The sequence below is a fragment of the Heptranchias perlo genome, unplaced genomic scaffold (assembly GCF_035084215.1).
Source record: "Heptranchias perlo isolate sHepPer1 unplaced genomic scaffold, sHepPer1.hap1 HAP1_SCAFFOLD_398, whole genome shotgun sequence".
Classification (NCBI taxonomy): Eukaryota; Metazoa; Chordata; class Chondrichthyes; order Hexanchiformes; family Hexanchidae; genus Heptranchias; species Heptranchias perlo.
The window spans coordinates 132,653-158,322 of NW_027139410.1; the positions used below are offsets into that span (position 1 = coordinate 132,653).

The 25,670-nt window shown below is 44.1% G+C and overlaps 1 long non-coding RNA gene across 2 annotated transcripts in view; it reads left to right on the forward strand.

Annotated features, from left to right (window-relative positions):
• LOC137312156 (uncharacterized) overlaps positions 1–25,670 on the forward strand; it is a 182,746-nt gene that overhangs the window by 100,320 nt on the left and 56,756 nt on the right. Inside the window, exons 1-2 of one of the 2 annotated variants that reach the window (XR_010960646.1) lie at positions 17,843–17,920; positions 23,699–23,850. This is a non-coding gene — a long non-coding RNA (uncharacterized lncRNA). Of the gene's footprint in view, positions 1–17,842; positions 17,921–23,698; positions 23,851–25,670 lie in introns of those variants that run through there. The other variant, XR_010960645.1, reaches the window with a different exon arrangement.

A 25,670-nucleotide genomic window follows, 5' to 3' on the forward strand; every position in this document is an offset into this window, starting at 1 on the left:
TGGGGGGATAATGTTCACTGTTTTATATTGGGGTCTGGGGGGGATAATGTTCACTGTTGAATATTGGGGTCTGGAGGGATAATGTTCACTGTTTTATTTTGGGGTCTGGAGGGGATAATGTTCACTGTTTTATATTGGGGTCTGGGGGGGATAATGTTCACTGTTTTATATTGGGGTCTGGGGGGGATAATGTTCACTGTTTTATATTGGGGTCTGGGGGGATAATGTTCACTGTTTTATATTGGGGTCTGGGGGGGATAATGTTCACTGTTTTATATTGGGGTCTGGGGGGGATAATGTTCACTGTTTTATATTGGGGTCTGGAGGGGATAATGTTCACTGTTTTATATTGGGGTCTGGGGGGGATAATGTTCACTGTTTTATATTGGGGTCTGGGGGGGATAATGTTCACTGTTGTATATTGGGGTCTGGAGGGATAATATTCATTGTTTTATATTGGGGTCTGGGGGGGATAATGTTCACTGTTGTATATTGGGGTCTGGGGGGGATAATGTTCACTGTTTTATATTGGGGTCTGGGGGAGATAATGTTCACTGTTTTATATTGGGGTCAGGGGGGATAATGTTCACTGTTTTATATTTGGGTCTGGGGGGGATAATGTTCACTGTTTTATATTGGGGTCTGGTGGGGATAATGTTCACTGTTTTATATTGGGGTCTGGAGGGATAATGTTCACTGTTTTATATTGGGGTCTGGGGGGACAATGTTCATTGTTTTATATTGGTCTGGGGGGATAATGTTCATTGTTTTATATTGGGGTCTGGAGGGATAATGTTCATTGTTTTCTATTGGGGTCTGGGGGGATAATGTTCACTGTTTTATATTGGGGTCTGGGGGGATAATGTTCACTGTTTTATATTGGGGTCTGGGGGGGATAATGTTCATTGTTTTATATTGGGGTCTGGGGGGGATAATGTTCACTGTTGTATCTTGGGGTCTGGAGGGATAATGTTCATTGTTTTATATTGGGGTCTGGGGATAATGTTCACTGTTTTATATTGGGGTCTGGAGGGATAATGTTCATTGTTTTATATTGGGGTCTGGGGGGATAATGTTCACTGTTTTATATTGGGGTCTGGGGATAATGTTCACTGTTTTATATTGGGGTCTGGAGGGATAATGTTCATTGTTTTATATTGGGGTCTGGAGGGATAATGTTCATTGTTTTATATTGGGGTCTGGGGATAATGTTCACTGTTTTATATTGGGGTCTGGAGGGATAATGTTCACTGTTTTATATTGGGGTCTGGGGGGATAATGTTCATTGTTTTATATTGGGGTCTGGAGGGTTAATGTTCATTGTTTTATATTGGGGTCTGGGGATAATGTTCACTGTTTTATATTGTGGTCTGGGGGGATAATGTTCACTGTTTTATATTGGGGTCTGGGGGGATAATGTTCACTGTTTTATATTGGGGTCTGGGGATAATGTTCATTGTTTTATATTGGGGTCTGGAGGGATAATGTTCATTGTTTTATATTGGGGTCTGGGGATAATGTTCACTGTTTTATATTGGGGTCTGGAGGGATAATGTTCACTGTTTTATATTGGGGTCTGGGGGGATAATGTTCATTGTTTTATATTGGGGTCTGGAGGGATAATGTTCATTGTTTTATATTGGGGTCTGGGGATGATGTTCACTGTTTTATATTGGGGTCTGGAGGGATAATGTTCATTGTTTTATATTGGGGTCTGGGGGGGATAATGTTCACTGTTGTATATTGGGGTCTGGGGATAATGTTCACTGTTTTATATTGGGGTCTGGGGGGGATAATGTTCACTGTTTTATATTGGGGTCTGGGGGATAATGTTCACTGTTTTATATTGGGGTCTGGGGGGGATAATGTTCACTGTTTTATATTGGTGTCTGGGGGATAATGTTCACTGTTTTATATTGGGGTCTGGGGGGATAATGTTCACTGTTTTATTTTGTGGTCTGGGGGGATAATGTTCACTGTTTTATATTGGGGTCTGGGGGGATAATGTTCACTGTTTTATATTGGGGTCTGGGGGGATAATGTTCACTGTTTTATATTGGGGTCTGGGGGGGATAATGTTCACTGTTTTATATTGGGGTCTGGGGGGATAATGTTCACTGTTTTATATTGGGGTCTGGGGGGGATAATGTTCATTGTTTTATATTGGGGTCTGGGGATAATGTTCACTGTTTTATATTGGGGTCTGGAGGGATAATGTTCATTGTTTTATATTGGGGTCTGGGGGGATAATGTTCACTGTTTTATATTGGGGTCTGGGGATAATGTTCACTGTTTTATATTGGGGTCTGGAGGGATAATGTTCATTGTTTTATATTGGGGTCTGGAGGGATAATGTTCATTGTTTTATATTGGGGTCTGGGGATAATGTTCACTGTTTTATATTGGGGTCTGGAGGGAAAATGTTCACTGTTTTATATTGGGGTCTGGGGGGATAATGTTCATTGTTTTATATTGGGGTCTGGAGGGATAATGTTCATTGTTTTATATTGGGGTCTGGGGATAATGTTCACTGTTTTATATTGTGGTCTGGGGGGATAATGTTCACTGTTTTATATTGGGGTCTGGGGGGATAATGTTCACTGTTTTATATTGGGGTCTGGGGATAATGTTCATTGTTTTATATTGGGGTCTGGAGGGATAATGTTCATTGTTTTATATTGGGGTCTGGGGATAATGTTCACTGTTTTATATTGGGGTCTGGAGGGATAATGTTCACTGTTTTATATTGGGGTCTGGGGGGATAATGTTCATTGTTTTATATTGGGGTCTGGAGGGATAATGTTCATTGTTTTATATTGGGGTCTGGGGATAATGTTCACTGTTTTATATTGGGGTCTGGAGGGATAATGTTCATTGTTTTATATTGGGGTCTGGGGGGGATAATGTTCACTGTTGTATATTGGGGTCTGGGGATAATGTTCACTGTTTTATATTGGGGTCTGGGGGGGATAATGTTCACTGTTTTATATTGGGGTCTGGGGGATAATGTTCACTGTTTTATATTGGGGTCTGGGGGGGATAATGTTCACTGTTTTATATTGGTGTCTGGGGGATAATGTTCACTGTTTTATATTGGGGTCTGGGGGGATAATGTTCACTGTTTTATATTGTGGTCTGGGGGGATAATGTTCACTGTTTTATATTGGGGTCTGGGGGGATAATGTTCACTGTTTTATATTGGGGTCTGGGGGGGATAATGTTCACTGTTTTATATTGGGGTCTGGGGGGATAATGTTCACTGTTTTATATTGGGGTCTGGGGGGGATAATGTTCATTGTTTTATATTGGGGTCTGGGGATAATGTTCACTGTTTTATATTGGGGTCTGGAGGGATAATGTTCATTGTTTTATATTGGGGTCTGGGGGGATAATGTTCACTGTTTTATATTGGGGTCTGGGGATAATGTTCACTGTTTTATATTGGGGTCTGGAGGGATAATGTTCATTGTTTTATATTGGGGTCTGGAGGGATAATGTTCATTGTTTTATATTGGGGTCTGGGGATAATGTTCACTGTTTTATATTGGGGTCTGGAGGGAAAATGTTCACTGTTTTATATTGGGGTCTGGGGGGATAATGTTCATTGTTTTATATTGGGGTCTGGAGGGATAATGTTCATTGTTTTATATTGGGGTCTGGGGATAATGTTCACTGTTTTATATTGTGGTCTGGGGGGATAATGTTCACTGTTTTATATTGGGGTCTGGGGGGATAATGTTCACTGTTTTATATTGGGGTCTGGGGATAATGTTCATTGTTTTATATTGGGGTCTGGAGGGATAATGTTCATTGTTTTATATTGGGGTCTGGGGATAATGTTCACTGTTTTATATTGGGGTCTGGAGGGATAATGTTCACTGTTTTATATTGGGGTCTGGGGGGATAATGTTCATTGTTTTATATTGGGGTCTGGAGGGATAATGTTCATTGTTTTATATTGGGGTCTGGGGATAATGTTCACTGTTTTATATTGGGGTCTGGAGGGATAATGTTCATTGTTTTATATTGGGGTCTGGGGGGGATAATGTTCACTGTTGTATATTGGGGTCTGGGGATAATGTTCACTGTTTTATATTGGGGTCTGGGGGGGATAATGTTCACTGTTTTATATTGGGGTCTGGGGGATAATGTTCACTGTTTTATATTGGGGTCTGGGGGGGATAATGTTCACTGTTTTATATTGGTGTCTGGGGGATAATGTTCACTGTTTTATATTGGTGTCTGGGGGGATAATGTTCACTGTTTTATATTGTGGTCTGGGGGGATAATGTTCACTGTTTTATATTGGGGTCTGGGGGGATAATGTTCACTGTTTTATATTGGGGTCTGGGGGGATAATGTTCACTGTTTTATATTGGGGTCTGGGGGGGATAATGTTCACTGTTTTATATTGGGGTCTGGGGGGATAATGTTCACTGTTTTATATTGGGGTCTGGGGGGGATGATGTTCACTGTTTTATATTGGGGTCTGGGGGGATAATGTTCACTGTTTTATATTGGGGTCTGGGGGGGATAATGTTCACTGTTTTATATTGGGGTCTGGGGGGGATAATGTTCACTGTTTTATATTGGGGTCTGGGGGGGATAATGCTCAGTGTTTTATATAGGGGTCTGGGGGGGATTATGCTCAGTGTTTTATATTGGGGTCTGGGGGATAATGTTCACTGTTTTATATTGGGGTCTGGGGGGGATAATGTTCACTGTTTTATATTGGGGTCTGGGGGGGATAATGTTCACTGTTTTTTATTGGGGTCTGGGGGATAATGTTCACTGTTTTATATTGGGGTCTGGGGGGGATAATGTTCACTGTTTTATATTGGGGTCTGGGGGATAATGTTCACTGTTTTATATTGGGGTCTGGGGGGATAATGTTCACTGTTTTATATTGGGGTCTGGGGGGGATAATGTTCACTGTTTTATATTGGGGTCTGGGGGGATAATGTTCACTGTTTTATATTGGGGTCTGGGGGGATAATGTTCACTGTTTTATATTGGGGTCTGGGGGGATAATGTTCACTGTTTTATATTGGGGTCTGGGGGATAATGTTCACTGTTTTATATTGGGGTCTGGGGGGATAATGTTCACTGTTTTATATTGGGGTCTGGGGGGGATGATGTTCACTGTTTTATATTGGGGTCTGGGGGGATAATGTTCACTGTTTTATATTGGGGTCTGGGGGGGATAATGCTCAGTGTTTTATATAGGGGTCTGGGGGGGATAATGCTCAGTGTTTTATATTGGGGTCTGGGGGATAATGTTCACTGTTTTATATTGGGGTCTGGGGGGGATAATGTTCACTGTTTTATATTGGGGTCTGGGGGGGATAATGTTCACTGTTTTTTATTGGGGTCTGGGGGATAATGTTCACTGTTTTATATTGGGGTCTGGGGGGGATAATGTTCACTGTTTTATATTGGGGTCTGGGGGATAATGTTCACTGTTTTATATTGGGGTCTGGGGGGATAATGTTCACTGTTTTATATTGGGGTCTGGGGGGGATAATGTTCACTGTTTTATATTGGGGTCTGGGGGGATAATGTTCACTGTTTTATATTGGGGTCTGGGGGGATAATGTTCACTGTTTTATATTGGGGTCTGGGGGGATAATGTTCACTGTTTTATATTGGGGTCTGGGGATAATGTTCACTGTTTTATATTGGGGTCTGGAGGGATAATGTTCATTGTTTTATATTGGGGTCTGGAGGGATAATGTTCATTGTTTTATATTGGGGTCTGGGGATAATGTTCACTGTTTTATATTGGGGTCTGGAGGGATAATGTTCACTGTTTTATATTGGGGTCTGGGGGGATAATGTTCATTGTTTTATATTGGGGTCTGGAGGGTTAATGTTCATTGTTTTATATTGGGGTCTGGGGATAATGTTCACTGTTTTATATTGTGGTCTGGGGGGATAATGTTCACTGTTTTATATTGGGGTCTGGGGGGATAATGTTCACTGTTTTATATTGGGGTCTGGGGATAATGTTCATTGTTTTATATTGGGGTCTGGAGGGATAATGTTCATTGTTTTATATTGGGGTCTGGGGATAATGTTCACTGTTTTATATTGGGGTCTGGAGGGATAATGTTCACTGTTTTATATTGGGGTCTGGGGGGATAATGTTCATTGTTTTATATTGGGGTCTGGAGGGATAATGTTCATTGTTTTATATTGGGGTCTGGGGATGATGTTCACTGTTTTATATTGGGGTCTGGAGGGATAATGTTCATTGTTTTATATTGGGGTCTGGGGGGGATAATGTTCACTGTTGTATATTGGGGTCTGGGGATAATGTTCACTGTTTTATATTGGGGTCTGGGGGGGATAATGTTCACTGTTTTATATTGGGGTCTGGGGGATAATGTTCACTGTTTTATATTGGGGTCTGGGGGGGATAATGTTCACTGTTTTATATTGGTGTCTGGGGGATAATGTTCACTGTTTTATATTGGGGTCTGGGGGGATAATGTTCACTGTTTTATTTTGTGGTCTGGGGGGATAATGTTCACTGTTTTATATTGGGGTCTGGGGGGATAATGTTCACTGTTTTATATTGGGGTCTGGGGGGATAATGTTCACTGTTTTATATTGGGGTCTGGGGCGGATAATGTTCACTGTTTTATATTGGGGTCTGGGGGGATAATGTTCACTGTTTTATATTGGGGTCTGGGGGGGATAATGTTCATTGTTTTATATTGGGGTCTGGGGATAATGTTCACTGTTTTATATTGGGGTCTGGAGGGATAATGTTCATTGTTTTATATTGGGGTCTGGGGGATAATGTTCACTGTTTTATATTGGGGTCTGGGGATAATGTTCACTGTTTTATATTGGGGTCTGGAGGGATAATGTTCATTGTTTTATATTGGGGTCTGGAGGGATAATGTTCATTGTTTTATATTGGGGTCTGGGGATAATGTTCACTGTTTTATATTGGGGTCTGGAGGGAAAATGTTCACTGTTTTATATTGGGGTCTGGGGGGATAATGTTCATTGTTTTATATTGGGGTCTGGAGGGATAATGTTCATTGTTTTATATTGGGGTCTGGGGATAATGTTCACTGTTTTATATTGTGGTCTGGGGGGATAATGTTCACTGTTTTATATTGGGGTCTGGGGGGATAATGTTCACTGTTTTATATTGGGGTCTGGGGATAATGTTCATTGTTTTATATTGGGGTCTGGAGGGATAATGTTCATTGTTTTATATTGGGGTCTGGGGATAATGTTCACTGTTTTATATTGGGGTCTGGAGGGATAATGTTCACTGTTTTATATTGGGGTCTGGGGGGATAATGTTCATTGTTTTATATTGGGGTCTGGAGGGATAATGTTCATTGTTTTATATTGGGGTCTGGGGATAATGTTCACTGTTTTATATTGGGGTCTGGAGGGATAATGTTCATTGTTTTATATTGGGGTCTGGGGGGGATAATGTTCACTGTTGTATATTGGGGTCTGGGGATAATGTTCACTGTTTTATATTGGGGTCTGGGGGGGATAATGTTCACTGTTTTATATTGGGGTCTGGGGGATAATGTTCACTGTTTTATATTGGGGTCTGGGGGGGATAATGTTCACTGTTTTATATTGGTGTCTGGGGGATAATGTTCACTGTTTTATATTGGGGTCTGGGGGGATAATGTTCACTGTTTTATATTGTGGTCTGGGGGGATAATGTTCACTGTTTTATATTGGGGTCTGGGGGGATAATGTTCACTGTTTTATATTGGGGTCTGGGGGGATAATGTTCACTGTTTTATATTGGGGTCTGGGGGGGATAATGTTCACTGTTTTATATTGGGGTCTGGGGGGATAATGTTCACTGTTTTATATTGGGGTCTGGGGGGGATGATGTTCACTGTTTTATATTGGGGTCTGGGGGGATAATGTTCACTGTTTTATATTGGGGTCTGGGGGGGATAATGTTCACTGTTTTATATTGGGGTCTGGGGGGGATAATGTTCACTGTTTTATATTGGGGTCTGGGGGGGATAATGCTCAGTGTTTTATATAGGGGTCTGGGGGGGATTATGCTCAGTGTTTTATATTGGGGTCTGGGGGATAATGTTCACTGTTTTATATTGGGGTCTGGGGGGGATAATGTTCACTGTTTTATATTGGGGTCTGGGGGGGATAATGTTCACTGTTTTTTATTGGGGTCTGGGGGATAATGTTCACTGTTTTATATTGGGGTCTGGGGGGGATAATGTTCACTGTTTTATATTGGGGTCTGGGGGATAATGTTCACTGTTTTATATTGGGGTCTGGGGGGATAATGTTCACTGTTTTATATTGGGGTCTGGGGGGGATAATGTTCACTGTTTTATATTGGGGTCTGGGGGGATAATGTTCACTGTTTTATATTGGGGTCTGGGGGGATAATGTTCACTGTTTTATATTGGGGTCTGGGGGGATAATGTTCACTGTTTTATATTGGGGTCTGGGGGATAATGTTCACTGTTTTATATTGGGGTCTGGGGGGATAATGTTCACTGTTTTATATTGGGGTCTGGGGGGGATGATGTTCACTGTTTTATATTGGGGTCTGGGGGGATAATGTTCACTGTTTTATATTGGGGTCTGGGGGGGATAATGCTCAGTGTTTTATATAGGGGTCTGGGGGGGATAATGCTCAGTGTTTTATATTGGGGTCTGGGGGATAATGTTCACTGTTTTATATTGGGGTCTGGGGGGGATAATGTTCACTGTTTTATATTGGGGTCTGGGGGGGATAATGTTCACTGTTTTTTATTGGGGTCTGGGGGATAATGTTCACTGTTTTATATTGGGGTCTGGGGGGGATAATGTTCACTGTTTTATATTGGGGTCTGGGGGATAATGTTCACTGTTTTATATTGGGGTCTGGGGGGATAATGTTCACTGTTTTATATTGGGGTCTGGGGGGGATAATGTTCACTGTTTTATATTGGGGTCTGGGGGGATAATGTTCACTGTTTTATATTGGGGTCTGGGGGGATAATGTTCACTGTTTTATATTGGGGTCTGGGGGGATAATGTTCTCTGTTTTATATTGGGGTCTGGGGGGATAATGTTCATAGTTTTATATTGGGGTCTGGGAGGATAATGTTCACTGTTTTATATTGGGGTCTGGGGGGGGATAATGTTCACTGTTTTATATTGGGGTCTGGGGGGATAATGTTCACTGTTTTATATTGGGGTCTGGGGGGGATAATGTTCACTGTTTTATATTGGGGTCTGGGGGGGATAATGTTCACTGTTTTTTATTGGGGTCTGGGGGATAAAGTTCACTGTTTTATATTGGGGTCTGGGGGGGATAATGTTCACTGTTTTATATTGGGGTCAGGGGGGATAATGTTCACTGTTTTATATTGGGGTCTGGGGGGATAATGTTCAGTGTTTTATGTTGGGGTCTGGGGGGGATAATGTTCACTGTTTTATATTGGGGTCTGGGGGGATAATGTTCAGTGTTTTATATTGGGGTCTGGGGGGAATAATGTTCACTGTTTTATATTGGGGTCTGGGGGATAATGTTCACTGTTTTATATTGGGGTCTGGGGGGGATAATGTTCACTGTTTTATATTGGGGTCTGGAGGGATAATGTTCATTGTTTTATATTGGGGTCTGGGGGATAATGTTCACTGTTTTATATTGGGGTCTGGGGATAATGTTCACTGTTTTATATTGGGGTCTGGAGGGATAATGTTCATTGTTTTATATTGGGGTCTGGAGGGATCATGTTCATTGTTTTATATTGGGGTCTGGGGATAATGTTCACTGTTTTATATTGGGGTCTGGAGGGAAAATGTTCACTGTTTTATATTGGGGTCTGGGGAGATAATGTTCATTGTTTTATATTGGGGTCTGGAGGGATAATGTTCATTGTTTTATATTGGGGTCTGGGGATAATGTTCACTGTTTTATATTGTGGTCTGGGGGGATAATGTTCACTGTTTTATATTGGGGTCTGGGGGGATAATGTTCACTGTTTTATATTGGGGTCTGGGGATAATGTTCATTGTTTTATATTGGGGTCTGGAGGGATAATGTTCATTGTTTTATATTGGGGTCTGGGGATAATGTTCACTGTTTTATATTGGGGTCTGGAGGGATAATGTTCACTGTTTTATATTGGGGTCTGGGGGGATAATGTTCATTGTTTTATATTGGGGTCTGGAGGGATAATGTTCATTGTTTTATATTGGGGTCTGGGGATAATGTTCACTGTTTTATATTGGGGTCTGGAGGGATAATGTTCATTGTTTTATATTGGGGTCTGGGGGGGATAATGTTCACTGTTGTATATTGGGGTCTGGGGATAATGTTCACTGTTTTATATTGGGGTCTGGGGGGGATAATGTTCACTGTTTTATATTGGGGTCTGGGGGATAATGTTCACTGTTTTATATTGGGGTCTGGGGGGGATAATGTTCACTGTTTTATATTGGTGTCTGGGGGATAATGTTCACTGTTTTATATTGGGGTCTGGGGGGATAATGTTCACTGTTTTATATTGTGGTCTGGGGGGATAATGTTCACTGTTTTATATTGGGGTCTGGGGGGATAATGTTCACTGTTTTATATTGTGGTCTGGGGGGATAATGTTCACTGTTTTATATTGGGGTCTGGGGGGATAATGTTCACTGTTTTATATTGGGGTCTGGGGGGGATAATGTTCACTGTTTTATATTGGGGTCTGGGGGGATAATGTTCACTGTTTTATATTGGGGTCTGGGGGGGATAATGTTCACTGTTTCATATTGGGGTCTGGGGGGATAATGTTCACTGTTTTATATTGGGGTCTGGGGGGGATGATGTTCACTGTTTTATATTGGGGTCTGGGGGGATAATGTTCACTGTTTTATATTGGGGTCTGGGGGGGATAATGTTCACTGTTTTATATTGGGGTCTGGGGGGGATAATGTTCACTGTTTTATATTGGGGTCTGGGGGGGATAATGCTCAGTGTTTTATATAGGGGTCTGGGGGGGATTATGCTCAGTGTTTTATATTGGGGTCTGGGGGATAATGTTCACTGTTTTATATTGGGGTCTGGGGGGGATAATGTTCACTGTTTTATATTGGGGTCTGGGGGGGATAATGTTCACTGTTTTTTATTGGGGTCTGGGGGATAATGTTCACTGTTTTATATTGGGGTCTGGGGGGGATAATGTTCACTGTTTTATATTGGGGTCTGGGGGATAATGTTCACTGTTTTATATTGGGGTCTGGGGGGATAATGTTCACTGTTTTATATTGGGGTCTGGGGGGGATAATGTTCACTGTTTTATATTGGGGTCTGGGGGGATAATGTTCACTGTTTTATATTGGGGTCTGGGGGGATAATGTTCACTGTTTTATATTGGGGTCTGGGGGGATAATGTTCACTGTTTTATATTGGGGTCTGGGGGATAATGTTCACTGTTTTATATTGGGGTCTGGGGGGATAATGTTCACTGTTTTATATTGGGGTCTGGGGGGGATGATGTTCACTGTTTTATATTGGGGTCTGGGGGGATAATGTTCACTGTTTTATATTGGGGTCTGGGGGGGATAATGCTCAGTGTTTTATATAGGGGTCTGGGGGGGATAATGCTCAGTGTTTTATATTGGGGTCTGGGGGATAATGTTCACTGTTTTATATTGGGGTCTGGGGGGGATAATGTTCACTGTTTTATATTGGGGTCTGGGGGGGATAATGTTCACTGTTTTTTATTGGGGTCTGGGGGATAATGTTCACTGTTTTATATTGGGGTCTGGGGGGGATAATGTTTACTGTTTTATATTGGGGTCTGGGGGATAATGTTCACTGTTTTATATTGGGGTCTGGGGGGATAATGTTCACTGTTTTATATTGGGGTCTGGGGGGGATAATGTTCACTGTTTTATATTGGGGTCTGGGGGGATAATGTTCACTGTTTTATATTGGGGTCTGGGGGGATAATGTTCACTGTTTTATATTGGGGTCTGGGGGGATAATGTTCACTGTTTTATATTGGGGTCTGGGGGGATAATGTTCATAGTTTTATATTGGGGTCTGGGAGGATAATGTTCACTGTTTTATATTGGGGTCTGGGGGGGGATAATGTTCACTGTTTTATATTGGGGTCTGGGGGGATAATGTTCACTGTTTTATATTGGGCTCTGGGGGGGATAATGTTCACTGTTTTATATTGGGGTCTGGGGGGGATAATGTTCACTGTTTTTTATTGGGGTCTGGGGGATAAAGTTCACTGTTTTATATTGGGGTCTGGGGGGGATAATGTTCACTGTTTTATATTGGGGTCAGGGGGGATTATGTTCACTGTTTTATATTGGGGTCTGGGGGGATAATGTTCAGTGTTTTTGTTGGGGTCTGGGGGGGATAATGTTCACTGTTTTATATTGGGGTCTGGGGGGATAATGTTCAGTGTTTTATATTGGGGTCTGGGGGGAATAATGTTCACTGTTTTATATTGGGGTCTGGGGGATAATGTTCACTGTTTTATATTGGGGTCTGGGGGGGATAATGTTCACTGTTTTATATTTGGGTCTGGGGGATAATGTTCACTGTTTTATATTGGGGTCTGGGGGGGATAAAGTTCACTGTTTTATATTGGGGTCTGGGGGGATAATGTTCACTGTTTTATATTGGGGTCTGGGGGGATAATGTTCACTGTTTTATATTGGGGTCTGGGGGGGATAATGTTCAGTGTTTTATATTGGGGTCTGGGGGGGATAATGTTCACTGTTTTATATTGGGGTCTGGGGGGATAATGTTCACTGTTTTATATTGGGGTCTGGGGGGATAATGTTCACTGTTTTATATTGGGGTCTGGGGGGATAATGTTCATTTTTTTATATTGGGGTCTGGGGGGGATAATGTTCACTGTTTCATATTGGGGTCTGGGGGGATAATGTTCACTGTTTTATGTTGGGGTCTGGGGGGGATAATGTTCAGTGTTTTATATTGGGGTCTGGGGGGATAATGTTCACTGTTTTATATTGGGGTCTGGGGGGGATAATGTTCACTGTTTTATATTGGGGTCTGGGGGGGATAATGTTCACTGTTTTATATTGGGGTCTGGGGGGATAATGTTCACTGTTTTATATTGGGGTCTGGGGGGATAATGTTCATTTTTTTATATTGGGGTCTGGGGGGATAATGTTCACTGTTTTATATTGGGGTCTGGGGGGATAATGTTCACTGTTTTATATTGGGGTCTGGGGGGATAATGTTCACTGTTTTATATTGGGGTCTGGGGGGATAATGTTCACTGTTTTATATTGGGGTCTGGGGGGATAATGTTCACTGTTTTATATTGGGGTCTGGGGGGATAATGTTCACTGTTTTATATTGGGGTCTGGGGGGGATAATGTTCACTGTTTTATATTGGGGTCTGGGGGATAATGTTCAGTGTTTTATATTGGGGTCTGGGGGGATAATGTTCACTGTTTTATATTGGGGTCTGGGGGGGATAATGTTCACTGTTTTATATTGGGGTCTGGGGGGGATAATGTTCACTGTTTTATATTGGGGTCTGGGGGGGATAATGTTCACTGTTTTATATTGGGGTCTGGGGGGGATAATGTTCACTGTTTTATATTGGGGTCTGGGGGGGATAATGTTCACTGTTTTATATTGGGGTCTGGGGGGGATAATGTTCACTGTTTTATATTGGGGTCTGGGGGGGATAATGTTCACTGTTTTATATTGGGGTCTGGGGGTGTAAATGTTCACTGTTTTATATTGGGGTCTGGGGGAATAATGTTCACTGTTTTATATTGGGGTCTGGGGGGATAATGTTCACTGTTTTATATTGGGGTCTGGGGGGGATCATGTTCACTGTTTTATATTGGGGTCTGGGGGGGATAATGTTCACTGTTTTATATTGGGGTCTGGGGGGATAATGTTCACTGTTTTATATTGGGGTCTGGGGGAATAATGTTCACTTTTGTATTGGGGTCTGGGGGATAATGTTCACTGTTTTATATTGGGGTCTGGGGGGGATAATGTTCACTGTTTTATATTGGGGTCTGGGGGGATAATGTTCACTGTTTTATATTGGGGTCTGGGGGAATAATGTTCACTTTTATATTGGGGTCTGGGGGATAATGTTCACTGTTTTATATTGGGGTCTGGGAGGGATTATGTTCACTGTTTTATATTGGGGTCTGGGGGGGATAATGTTCACTGTTTTATATTGGGGTCTGGGGGGGATAATGTTCACTGTTTTATATTGGGGTCTGGGGGATAATGTTCACAGTTTTATATTGGGATCTGGGGGGGATAATGTTCACTGTTTTATATTGGGGTCTGGGGGAATAATGTTCACTTTTATGTTGGGGTCAGGGGGGGATAATGTTCACTGTTTTATATTGGGGTCTGGGGGGGGATAATGTTCACTGTTTTATATTGGTGTCTGGGGGGATAATGTTCACTGTTTTATATTGGGGTCTGGGGGGGGATAATGTTCACTGTTTTATATTGGGGTCTGGGGGGGGATAATGTTCACTGTTTTATATTGGGGTCTGGGGGGGGATAATGTTCACTGTTTTATGTTGGGGTCTGGGGGATAATGTTCACTGTTTTATATTGGGGTCTGGGGGAATAATGTTCACTTTTATGTTGGGGTCAGGGGGGGATAATGTTCACTGTTTTATATTGGGGTCTGGGGGGGGATAATGTTCACTGTTTTATATTGGTGTCTGGGGGGATAATGTTCACTGTTTTATATTGGGGTCTGGGGGGGGATAATGTTCACTGTTTTATATTGGGGTCTGGGGGGATAATGTTCACTGTTTTATATTGGGGTCTGGGGGGATAATGTTCAGTGTTTTATATTGGGGTCAGGGGGGGATAATGTTCACTGTTTTATATTGGGGTCTGGGGAATAATGTTCACTGTTTTATATTGGGGTCTGGGGGGTGATAATGTTCACTCTTTTATATTGGGGTCTGGGGGGGATAATGTTCACTGTTTTATATTGGGGTCTGGGGGGGGATAATGTTCACTCTTTTATATTGGGGTCTGGGGGGTGATAATGTTCACTCTTTTATATTGGGGTCTGGGGGGGATAATGTTCACTGTTTTATATTGGGGTCTGGGGGGATAATGTTCACTGTTTTATATTGGGGTCTGGGGGGTGATAATGTTCACTGTTTTATATTGGGGCCGGGGGGGGGATAATGTTCACTCTTTTATATTGGGGTCTGGGGGGATAATGTTCACTGGTTTATATTGGGGTCTGGGGGGGATAATGTTCACTGTTTTATATTGGGGTCTGGGGGGGATAATGTTCACCGTTTTATATTGGGGTCTGGGGGGGGATAATGTTCACTGTTTTATATTGGGGTCTGGAGGGATAATGTTCACTGTTTTATATTGGGGTCTGGGGGGGATAATGTTCACTGTTTTATATTGGGGTCTGGGGGTGATAATGTTCACTGTTTTATATTGGGGTCTGGGGGGATAATGTTCACTGTTTTATATTGGGGTCTGGGGGTGATAATGTTCACTGTTTTATATTGGGGTCTGAGGGATAATGTTCACTGTTTTATATTGGGGTCTGGGGGGATAATGTTCACTGTTTTATATTGGGGTCTGGGGGGATAATGTTCACTGTTTTATATTGGGGTCTGAGGGATAATGTTCACTGTTTTATATTGGGGTCTGGGGGGATAATGTTCACTGTTTTATATTGGGGTCTGGGGGATAATGTTCACTGTTTTATATTGGGGTCTGGGGGGGATAATGTTCACTGTTTTATATTGGGGTCTGGGGGGATAATGTTCACTGTTTTATATTGGGGTCTGGGGGATAATGTTCACTGTTTTATATTGGGGTCTGGGGGAATAATGTTCACTGTTTTATATTGGGGTCTGGGGGGGATCATGTTCACTGCTTTATATTGGGGTCTGGGGGGGATAATGTTCACTGTTTTATATTGGGGTCTGGGGGGATAATGTTCACTGTTTTATATTGGGGTCTGGGGGAATAATGTTCACTGTTTTATATTGGGGTCTGGGGGGGATCATGTTCACTGCTTTATATTGGGGTCTGGGGGGGATAATGTTCACTGCTTTATATTGGGGTCTGGGGGGATAATGTTCACTGTTTTATATTGGGGTCTGGGGGGGATCATGTTCACTGCTTTATATTGGGGTCTGGGGGGGATAATGTTCACTGTTTTATATTGGGGTCTGGGGGGATAATGTTCACTGTTTTATATTGGGGTCTGGGGGATAATGTTCACTGTTTTATATTGCGGTCTGGGGGGATAATGTTCACTGTTTTATATTGGGGTCTGGAGGAATAATGTTCACTTTTGTATTGGGGTCTGGGGGATAATGTTCACTGTTTTATATTGGGGTCTGGGGGGGGATAATGTTCACTGTTTTATATTGGGGTCTGGGGGGGGATAATGTTCACTGTTTTATATTGGGGTCTGGGGGGATAATGTTCACTGTTTTATATTGGGGTCTGGGGGGGATAATGTTCACTTTTATATTGGGGTCTGGGGGGATAATGTTCACTGTTTTATATTGGGGTCTGGGGGGGGATAATGTTCACTGTTTTATATTGTGGTCTGGGGGGATAATGTTCACTGTTTTATATTGGGGTCTGGGGGAATCATGTTCACTTTTATATTGGGGTCTGGGGGATAATGTTCACTGTTTTATATTGGGGTCTGGGGGGGATAATGTTCACTGTTTTATATTGTGGTCTGGGGGGATAATGTTCACTGTTTTATATTGGGGTCTGGGGGAATAATGTTCACTTTTATATTGGGGTCCGGGGGATAATGTTCACTGTTTTATATTGGGGTCTGGGGGGATAATGTTCACTGTTTTATATTGGGGTCTGTGGGAATAATGTTCACTGTTTTATATTGGGGTCAGGGGGGGATAATGTTCATTGTTTTATATTGGGGTCTGGGGTGATAATGTTCACTGTTTTATATTGGGGTCTGGGGGGGATAATGTTCACTGTTTTATATTGGGGTCTGGGGGAATAATGTTCACTTTTATATTGGGGTCCGGGGGATAATGTTCACTGTTTTATATTGGGGTCTGGGGGGATAATGTTCACTGTTTTATATTGGGGTCTGTGGGAATAATGTTCACTGTTTTATATTGGGGTCTGGGGGGATAATGTTCGCCGTTTTATATTGGGGTCTGGGGGGGATAATGTTCAGTGTTTTATATTGGGGTTTGGGGGGGATAATGTTCACTGTTTTATATTGGGGTCTGGGGGGGATAATGTTCACTGTTTTATATTGGGGTCTGGGGGGGATAATGTTCACTGTTTTATATTGGGGTCTGGGGGGATAATGTTCACTGTTTTATATTGGGGTCTGGGGGGGATAATGTTCACTGTTTTATATTGGGGTCTGGGGGGGATAATGTTCGCTGTTTTATATTGGGGTCTGGGGGGATAATGTTCACTGTTTTATATTGGGGTCTGGGGGGATAATGTTCACTGTTTTATATTGGGGTCTGGGGGGGATAATGTTCGCTGTTTTATATTGGGGTCTGGGGGGATAATGTTCACTGTTTTATATTGGGGTCTGGGGGGATAATGTTCACTGTTTTATATTGGGGTCTGGGGGGATAATGTTCACTGTTTTATATTGGGGTCTGGGGGGATAATGTTCACTGTTTTATATTGGGGTCTGGGGGGATAATGTTCACTGTTTTATATTGGAGTCTGGGGATAATGTTCACTGTTTTATATTTGGGTCAGGGGGGATAATGTTCAGTTTTATTTCGGAGCTGGGGCCGTATTCGCTGTCCCAGAAGCCTGCGTCCACCCGGGTTTTATTAACCCACCGAGGGAACTAAATTTCCAAGTTTGCAGACAACACAAAGCTGGGGTGGAATGTGAGCTGTGAGGAGGACGCAAAGAGGCTCCAATGTGATTTTGACAAGTTGGGTGAGTGGGCAAGAACACGGCAGATGCAGTATAACATGGATAAATGTGAGGTTATCCACTTTGGTTGTAAAAACAGAAAGTCAGATTATTATCTGAATGGTGATAGATTGGGAAAAGGGGAGGTGCAACGAGACTTGGGTGTCCTTGTACACCAGTCGCTGAAAGCAAGCATTCAGGTGCAGCAAGCAGTTAGGAAGGCAAATGGTATGTTGGCCTTCATTGCAAGAGGATTTGAGTACAGGAGCTGGGATGTCTTACTGCAGTTGTACGGGGCCTTGGTGAAACCACATCTGGAATATTGTGTGCAGTTTTGGTCTCCTTATCTGAGGAAGGATGTCCTTGCCATGGAGGGAGTGCAACGAAGGTTCACCAGACTGATTCCTGGGATGGCAGGACTGACGTATGAGGAGAGATTGGGTCGACTCGGCCTATATTCACTAGAGTTTAGAAAAATGAGAGGTGATCTCATCAAAACATATAAAATTCTAACAGGACTAGACAGACTCGATGCAGGGAGGATGTTCCCGATGACTGGGGAGTCCAGAACCAGGGGTCACAGTCTCAGGATACGGGGTTTGCTATTTAGAACCGAGATGAGGAGAAATTTCTTCACTCAGAGGGTGGTGAACCTGTGGAATTCTCTACCACAGAAGGCAGTGGAGGTCAAGTCATTATCATAGAATCATAGAATCATAGAAGTTTACAACATGGAAACAGGCCCTTCGGCCCAACATGTCCATGTCGCCCAGTTTATACCACTAAGCTAGTCCCAATTGCCTGCACTTGGCCCATATCCCTCTATACCCATCTTACCCATGTAACTGTCCAAATGCTTTTTAAAAGACAAAATTGTACCCGCCTCTACTACTGCCTCTGGCAGCTCGTTCCAGACACTCACCACCCTTTGAGTGAAAAAATTGCCCCTCTGGACCCTTTTGTATCTCTCCCCTCTCACCTTAAATCTATGCCCCCTCGTTATAGACTCCCCTACCTTTGGGAAAAGATTTTGACTATCTACCTTATCTATGCCCCTCATTATTTTATAGACTTCTATAAGATCACTCCTTAACCTCCTACTCTCCAGGGAAAAAAGTCCCAGTCTGTCTAACCTCTCCCTGTAAGTCAAACCATCTCCCTGTAAGTCAGGGAGATGTATTCAAGAAGGAGATAGATATATTTCTTCATGCTAAAGGGATCAAGGGATATGGGGAAAAAGCGGGAACAGGGTCCTGAGTTAGACGATCAGCCATGATCATTTTGAATGGCGGAGCAGGCCTACTCTTGCTCCGATTTTCTATGTTTCTGTGTTTCTCCCTCCAGCTCCCTCTTCACCTGCTGCATCACCATCAGTCAGTGCCCGCCCAGTCATGCTCAGCTCACACTGCCCAGGTGATTGAAGTGAGTTCCAGACCAATAAGAAGAGCGGAGAGGGGCTGGAGGACCGAGCGGGCCAATCATTCGGAGTCTGTGAGGGGGCGGGACTTGCGGCACCGAGTGGGCGGGGCTGAGCCCGGATCTCCCTCATTGTCTGAAACTCTGCAACATTTTTAAACCTGATTGATCTCAAACTCCGGGAGAAAACTGGACCTTTCTGTTGTGGCTTCAAACAGATGGAACCCTGTGGGGCGGAGCAAAGATTTCAACATTAGTTAGAAAAATGGATCAATTCAGGACAGACAGGGGGATTTCTTTTTATTCGTTCATGGGATGTGGGCGTCGCTGGCGAGGCCGGCATTTATTGCCCATCCCTAATTGCCCTTGAGAAGGTGGTGGTGAGCCGCCTTCTTGAACCGCTGCAGTCCGTGTGGTGAAGGTTCTCCCACAGTGCTGTTAGGTAGGGAGTTCCAGGATTTTGACCCAGCGACGATGAAGGAACGGCCGATATATTTCCAAGTCGGGATGGTGTGTGACTTGGAGGGGAATGTGCAGGTGGTGTTGTTCCCATGTGCCTGCTGCCCTTGTCCTTCTAGGTGGTAGAGGTCGCGGGTTTGGGAGGTGCTGTCGAAGAAGCCTTGGCGAGTTGCTGCAGTGCATCCTGTGGATGGTACACACTGCAGCCACAGTGCGCCGGTGGTGAAGGGAGTGAATGTTTAGGGTGGTGGATGGGGTGCCAATCAAACGGGCTGCTTTGTCCTGGATGGTGTCGAGCTTCTTGAGTGTTGTTGGAGCTGCACTCATCCAGGCAAGTGGAGAGTATTCCATCACACTCCTGACTTGTGCCTTGTAGATGGTGGAAAGGCTTTGGGGAGTCAGGAGGTGAGTCACTCCCCGCAGAATACCCAGCCTCTGACCTGCTCTTGTAGCCACAGTATTTATATGGCTGGTCGAGTTAAGTTTCTTTATTTGAGGAAATAACACACCCTTGGAGAAGAGTGTGAGGTAGTGGAAGGATTTGCAGGCTGATAAACGCTCCTCCCATGGCCATAACCGTAACCACACAGTGTTCAGTTCCATTCGCAACCCCTCAGATAATGAAGCAGTCAGAGCCCGCATGCAGCAGGACCTGGACAACATCCAGGCTTGGGCTGATAAATGACAAGTAACATTCACACCAGACAAGTGCCAGGCACTGACCATCTCCAACAAGAGAGAGTCTAACCATCTCCCCATGACATTCAACGGCATTACCAAGGCTGAATCCCCCACCATCAACTTCCTGGGGGTCACCATTGACCAGAAACTTAACTGGACCAGCCATATAAATACTGTGGTTACAAGAGCAGGTCAGAGGCTGGGTATTCTGCGGCGAGTGACTCACCTCCTGACTCCCCAAAGCCTTTCCACCATCTACAAGGCACAAGTCAGGAGTGTGATGGAATACTCTCCACTTGCCTGGATGAGTGCAGCTCCAACAACACTCAAGAAGCTCGACACCATCCAGGACAAAGCAGCCCGCTTGATTGGCACCCCATCCACCACCCTAAACATTCACTCCCTTCACCACCGGCGCACTGTGGCTGCAGTGTGCACCATCCACAGGATGCACTGCAGCAACTCGCCAAGGCTTCTTCGACAGCACCTCCCAAACCCGCGACCTCTACCACCGAGAAGGACAAGAGCAGCAGGCACATGGGAACAACACCACCTGCACGTTCCCCTCCAAGTCACACACCATCCCGACTTGGAAATATATCGCTGTTCCTTCATTGTCGCTGGGTCAAAATCCTGGAACTCCCTTCCTAACAGCACTGTGGGAGAACCGTCACCACACGGACTGCAGCGGTTCAAGAAGGCGGCTCACCACCACCTTCTCGAGGGCAATTAGGGATGGGCAATAAATGCCGGCCTCGCCAGCGACGCCCACATCCCATGAACGAATATAAAAACACCAGTTTGATACCAGGCGATAGGCTGGTTACTCCTTAACTGGCAGTGTTTTATGGGCTCTCACAACTCATACAATGGGGGTGGCCACCCGCACTCACCCACCGGACACACCTATCCTACCGGATGGCAATGTAGAATCTGCTGGAGATCCATCGCTACTCACCAGGACTGTCTGGTGGGAGGCGTGAACTATACATTAGAAGCTGTGGCAGACATTTAAAGAAATATTTCAGAATTCTCCACAAATATACATTCCATTGATCAATAAATACTCCAGGGACAAAGCGACCCATCTGTGACTAACTAAAGAAGTTAATGATAGTATTAGATTAAAAGAAGAGGCTTATAATGTTGCTAAGAAGAGTAATAAGCCTGAGGATTGGGAGAGTTTTAGAAACTGACAAAGGACGACCAAAAAATTGGTAAAGAGGGAGAAAATAGAATATGAGAGTAAACTAGCAAAAATATAAAAACAGACTGCAACAGTTTCTGCAAGTATGTAAAAAGGAAGAGATTAGCGAAAGTAAACATTGGTCCCCTCGAGGCAGAGACAGGAGAAATTATAATGGGGAATAAGGAAATGGCAGAGACATTAAACAAATATTTTGTATCTATCTTTGAGGTAGAAGACACAAAAAAATACTGGAAATAGTGGGAAACCAAGGGGCTAATGAGAGTGAGGAACTTAAAGTAATTAATATCAGTAAAGAAAAAGTACTGGAGAAATTAATGGGACTAAAAGCTGATGAATCCCCTGGACCCGATGGCCTCCATCCAAGGGATCTAAAAGAGGTGGCTGCAGAGATAGTGGATGCATTGGTTGTGATCTTCCAGAATTCCCTAGATTCTAGAACGGTCCCAGCAGATTGGAAGGGAGCAAATGTAACCCCGCTATTCAAGAAAGGAGGGAGAGAGAAAACAGGGAACTACAGGCCAGTTAGCCTGACATCAGTCATCGGGAAAATGCTGGAATCCATTATTAAGGAAGTGGTAACAGGGCACTTAGAAAATCATAATATGATTAGGCAGAGTCAACATGGTTTTATGAAAGGGGAATCATGTTTAACAAATTTATTAGAGTTTTTTGAGGATGTAACTAGCAGGGTTGATAAAGGGGAACCAGTGGATGTCGTATATTTGGATTTTCAAAAGGCATTTGATAAGATGCCACACAAGAGGTTGTTACACAAGACAAGGGCTCATGGTGTTGGGGGTAATATATTATCATGGATTGAGGATTGGTTAACGGACAGAAAACAGAGAGTGGGGATAAATGGGTCATTTTCAGGTTGGCAGGCTGTAACGAGTGGGGTATCGCAAGGATCGGTGCTTGGGCCTCAGCTATTTACAATCTATATTAATGACCGAGTGTAATGTATTCAAGTTTTCTGATGATACAAAGGTAGATGGGAAAGTAAGCTGTGAGGAGGACACAAAGATTCTGCAAAGGGATATAGACAGTTCAAGTGAGTGGGCAAAAAGATGGCAGATGGAGTATAATGTGGGGAAATGTGAGGTTATTCACTTTGGTAGGAAGAATAGAAAAACAGAATATTTTTTAAATGGTGAGAAACTATTAAATGTTGGTGTTCAGAGCGATCTGGGTGTCCTTGTACACGAAACACAGAAAGTTAACATGCAGGTACAGCAAGCAATTAGGACGGCAAATGGCATGTTGGCCTTTATTGCAAGGGGGTTGGAGTACAAGAGTAAGGAAGTTTTGCTACAATTGTACAGGGCTTTGGTGAGACCTCACCTGGAGTACTGTGTACAGTTTTGATCTCATTATCTAAGGAAGGATATACTTGCCTTAGAGGCGGTGCAATGAAGGTTCACTAGATTGATTCCTGAGATGAGAGGGTTGTCCTATGAGGAGAGATTGAGTAGAATGGGCCTATACTCTCCGGAGTTCAGAAGAATGAGAGGTGATCTCATTGAAATGTATAAGATTCTGAGGGGGCTTGACAGGGTAGATGCTGAGAGGTTGTTTCCCCTGGCTGGAGAGTCTAGAACTAGGGGGCATAGTCTCAGGATAAGGGGTCGGCCATTTAGGACAGAGACGAGGAAGAATTTCTTCACCCAGAGGGTTGTGAATCTTTGGAATTCTCTACCCCAGAGGGCTGTGGATGCTCAGTCGTTGAGTATATTCAAGGCTGAGATTGATAGATTTTTGGACTCGAGGGGAATCAAAGGATATGGAGATCGGGCGGGAAAGTGGAGTTGAGGTCGAAGATCAGCCATGATCTGATTGAATGGCGGAGCAGGCTCGAGGGGCCGTACAGCCTACTCCTGCTCCTATTTCTTATGTTCTGATACTTCTGACTCAGGGAATGCTAACAGTCATTTGTATTATTCCCCTTATACTGTACAAGCACCATCTAACTGACTGACTCTCTTCCTTTGGATATCCACTTCATTTCCTTTATAAGGTCTTGTTTTTGTCTTCTGCAGCTTAACGTTGGCACTCACGTCATCTAAGGACCTCCTTTCACGTGACTTGTGACCGTGCAGACCTGCAGTAGTTGTAGAAACCACATCCTTATCTCTCCTCTCCCAAGGTTGTCCTGATCCTCTCAGACTCAACTCATTCCTTCTATTGTCCGGTATTTTGCATTACTCTTAAATTAATTGCGTTAGTTTATTATTAATGATGCATTATGAAGCTAATTAAGCTTCTCCAGTGTTCACTCTAAATTCAGTTTGCATTGTGGTTTATGGTAGACTATCACATCTGCTTCTGTTTCTGCCTTATCTTCCTGTTCTGTCTGGTTTTGCTCAAGAGTGTGCTCTCTGTGGTCAGAAGCCAGTTGAGCGACGTGCCTGACTGAATGTATTCTCTCAGGCTAACTTTATCGTGTCCATGATGCCTGTATTAGCTTTTCCACCATTGTTTAATGACTAACCTACACAGAAGCACATTTATTGCCCAACAGGAACCACGTTCAGTTTCGGGCTCCGCACCTCAGGAAAGATAGATTGGCCTGGGAGACCTCACGGCGCAGATCCGCCAGGGCTTAAAGGGTTAAACTATGAGGACAGGCTGCAGAGACTTGGCCTGTATTCCCTTGAGTTTAGAAGATTCAGGGGTGATTTAATTGAGGTCTTTAAAATGATAAAGGGATTCGAGAGGGGAGATACCGAGAAACTATTGCCCCTTGTGGGGAAAATGCAGAACAAGGGGGCACAATCTCAAAATGAGATCCAGGCGATTCAGCAGTGAAATCAGGAAGCACTTCTTCCACAAACACTGAGCTGCAGAAATCTGAAACTCTCTCTCCCAAAAGGTGTTGGACACTTGGGACTTTCGAGACTGAGACAGACATTTTTATTCGGTAAAGGCATCAAGGGATATGGAGCTAAGGCAGGTGAATGGAGGAGAGGTGCAGATCAGCCATGATCCAACTGATTGGCAGAGCAGGCTCAGGGGGGCTGAATGGCCTCCTCCTGATCCAATGTCATGGCTGCAGTCCCACCAGCAGTGAATCCCCCAATAAGGCAGTTTGTGATGACCCTGTGGGGTGCAGTATATTCAGTGTATTACCCTGAGCTGCCCCGGGGGAGGGGACAGTTTGTGATGTCCCTGTGGGGTGCAGTATATTCAGTGTGTGACCCTGAGCTGCCCCGGGGAGGGGACAGTTTGTGATGTCCCTGTGGGGTGCAGTATATTCAGTGTGTGACCCTGAGCTGCCCCGGGGAGGGGACAGTTTGTGATGACCCTGTGGGGTGCAGTATATTCAGTGTGTGACCCTGAGCTGCCCCGGGGGAGGGGACAGTTTGTGATGACCCTGTGGGGTGCAGTATATTCAGTGTGTGACCCTGAGCTGCCCCGGGGGAGGGGACAGTTTGTGATGTCCCTGTGGGGTGCAGTATATTCAGTGTATGACCCTGAGCTGCCCCGGGGGAGGGGACAGTTTGTGATGTCCCTGTGGGGTGCAGTATATTCAGTGTGTGACCCTGAGCTGCCCCGGGGAGGGGACAGTTTGTGATGTCCCTGTGGGGTGCAGTATATTCAGTGTGTGACCCTGAGCTGCCCCGGGGTGGGGACAGTTTGTGATGTCCCTGTGGGGTGCAGTATATTCAGTGTGTGACCCTGAGCTGCCCCGGGGAGGGGACAGTTTGTGATGTCCCTGTGGGATGCAGTATATTCAGTGTATGACCCTGAGCTGCCCCGGGGAGGGGACAGTTTGCGATGTCCCTGTGGGGTGCAGTATATTCAGTGTGTGACCCTGAGCTGCCCCGGGGAGGGGACAGTTTGTGATGTCCCTGTGGGGTGCAGTATATTCAGTGTCTGACCCTGAGCTGCCCCGGGGAGGGGACAGTTTGTGATGTCCCTGTGGGGTGCAGTATATTCAGTGTGTGACCCTGAGCTGCCCCGGGGAGGGGACAGTTTGTGATGTCCCTGTGGGGTGCAGTATATTCAGTG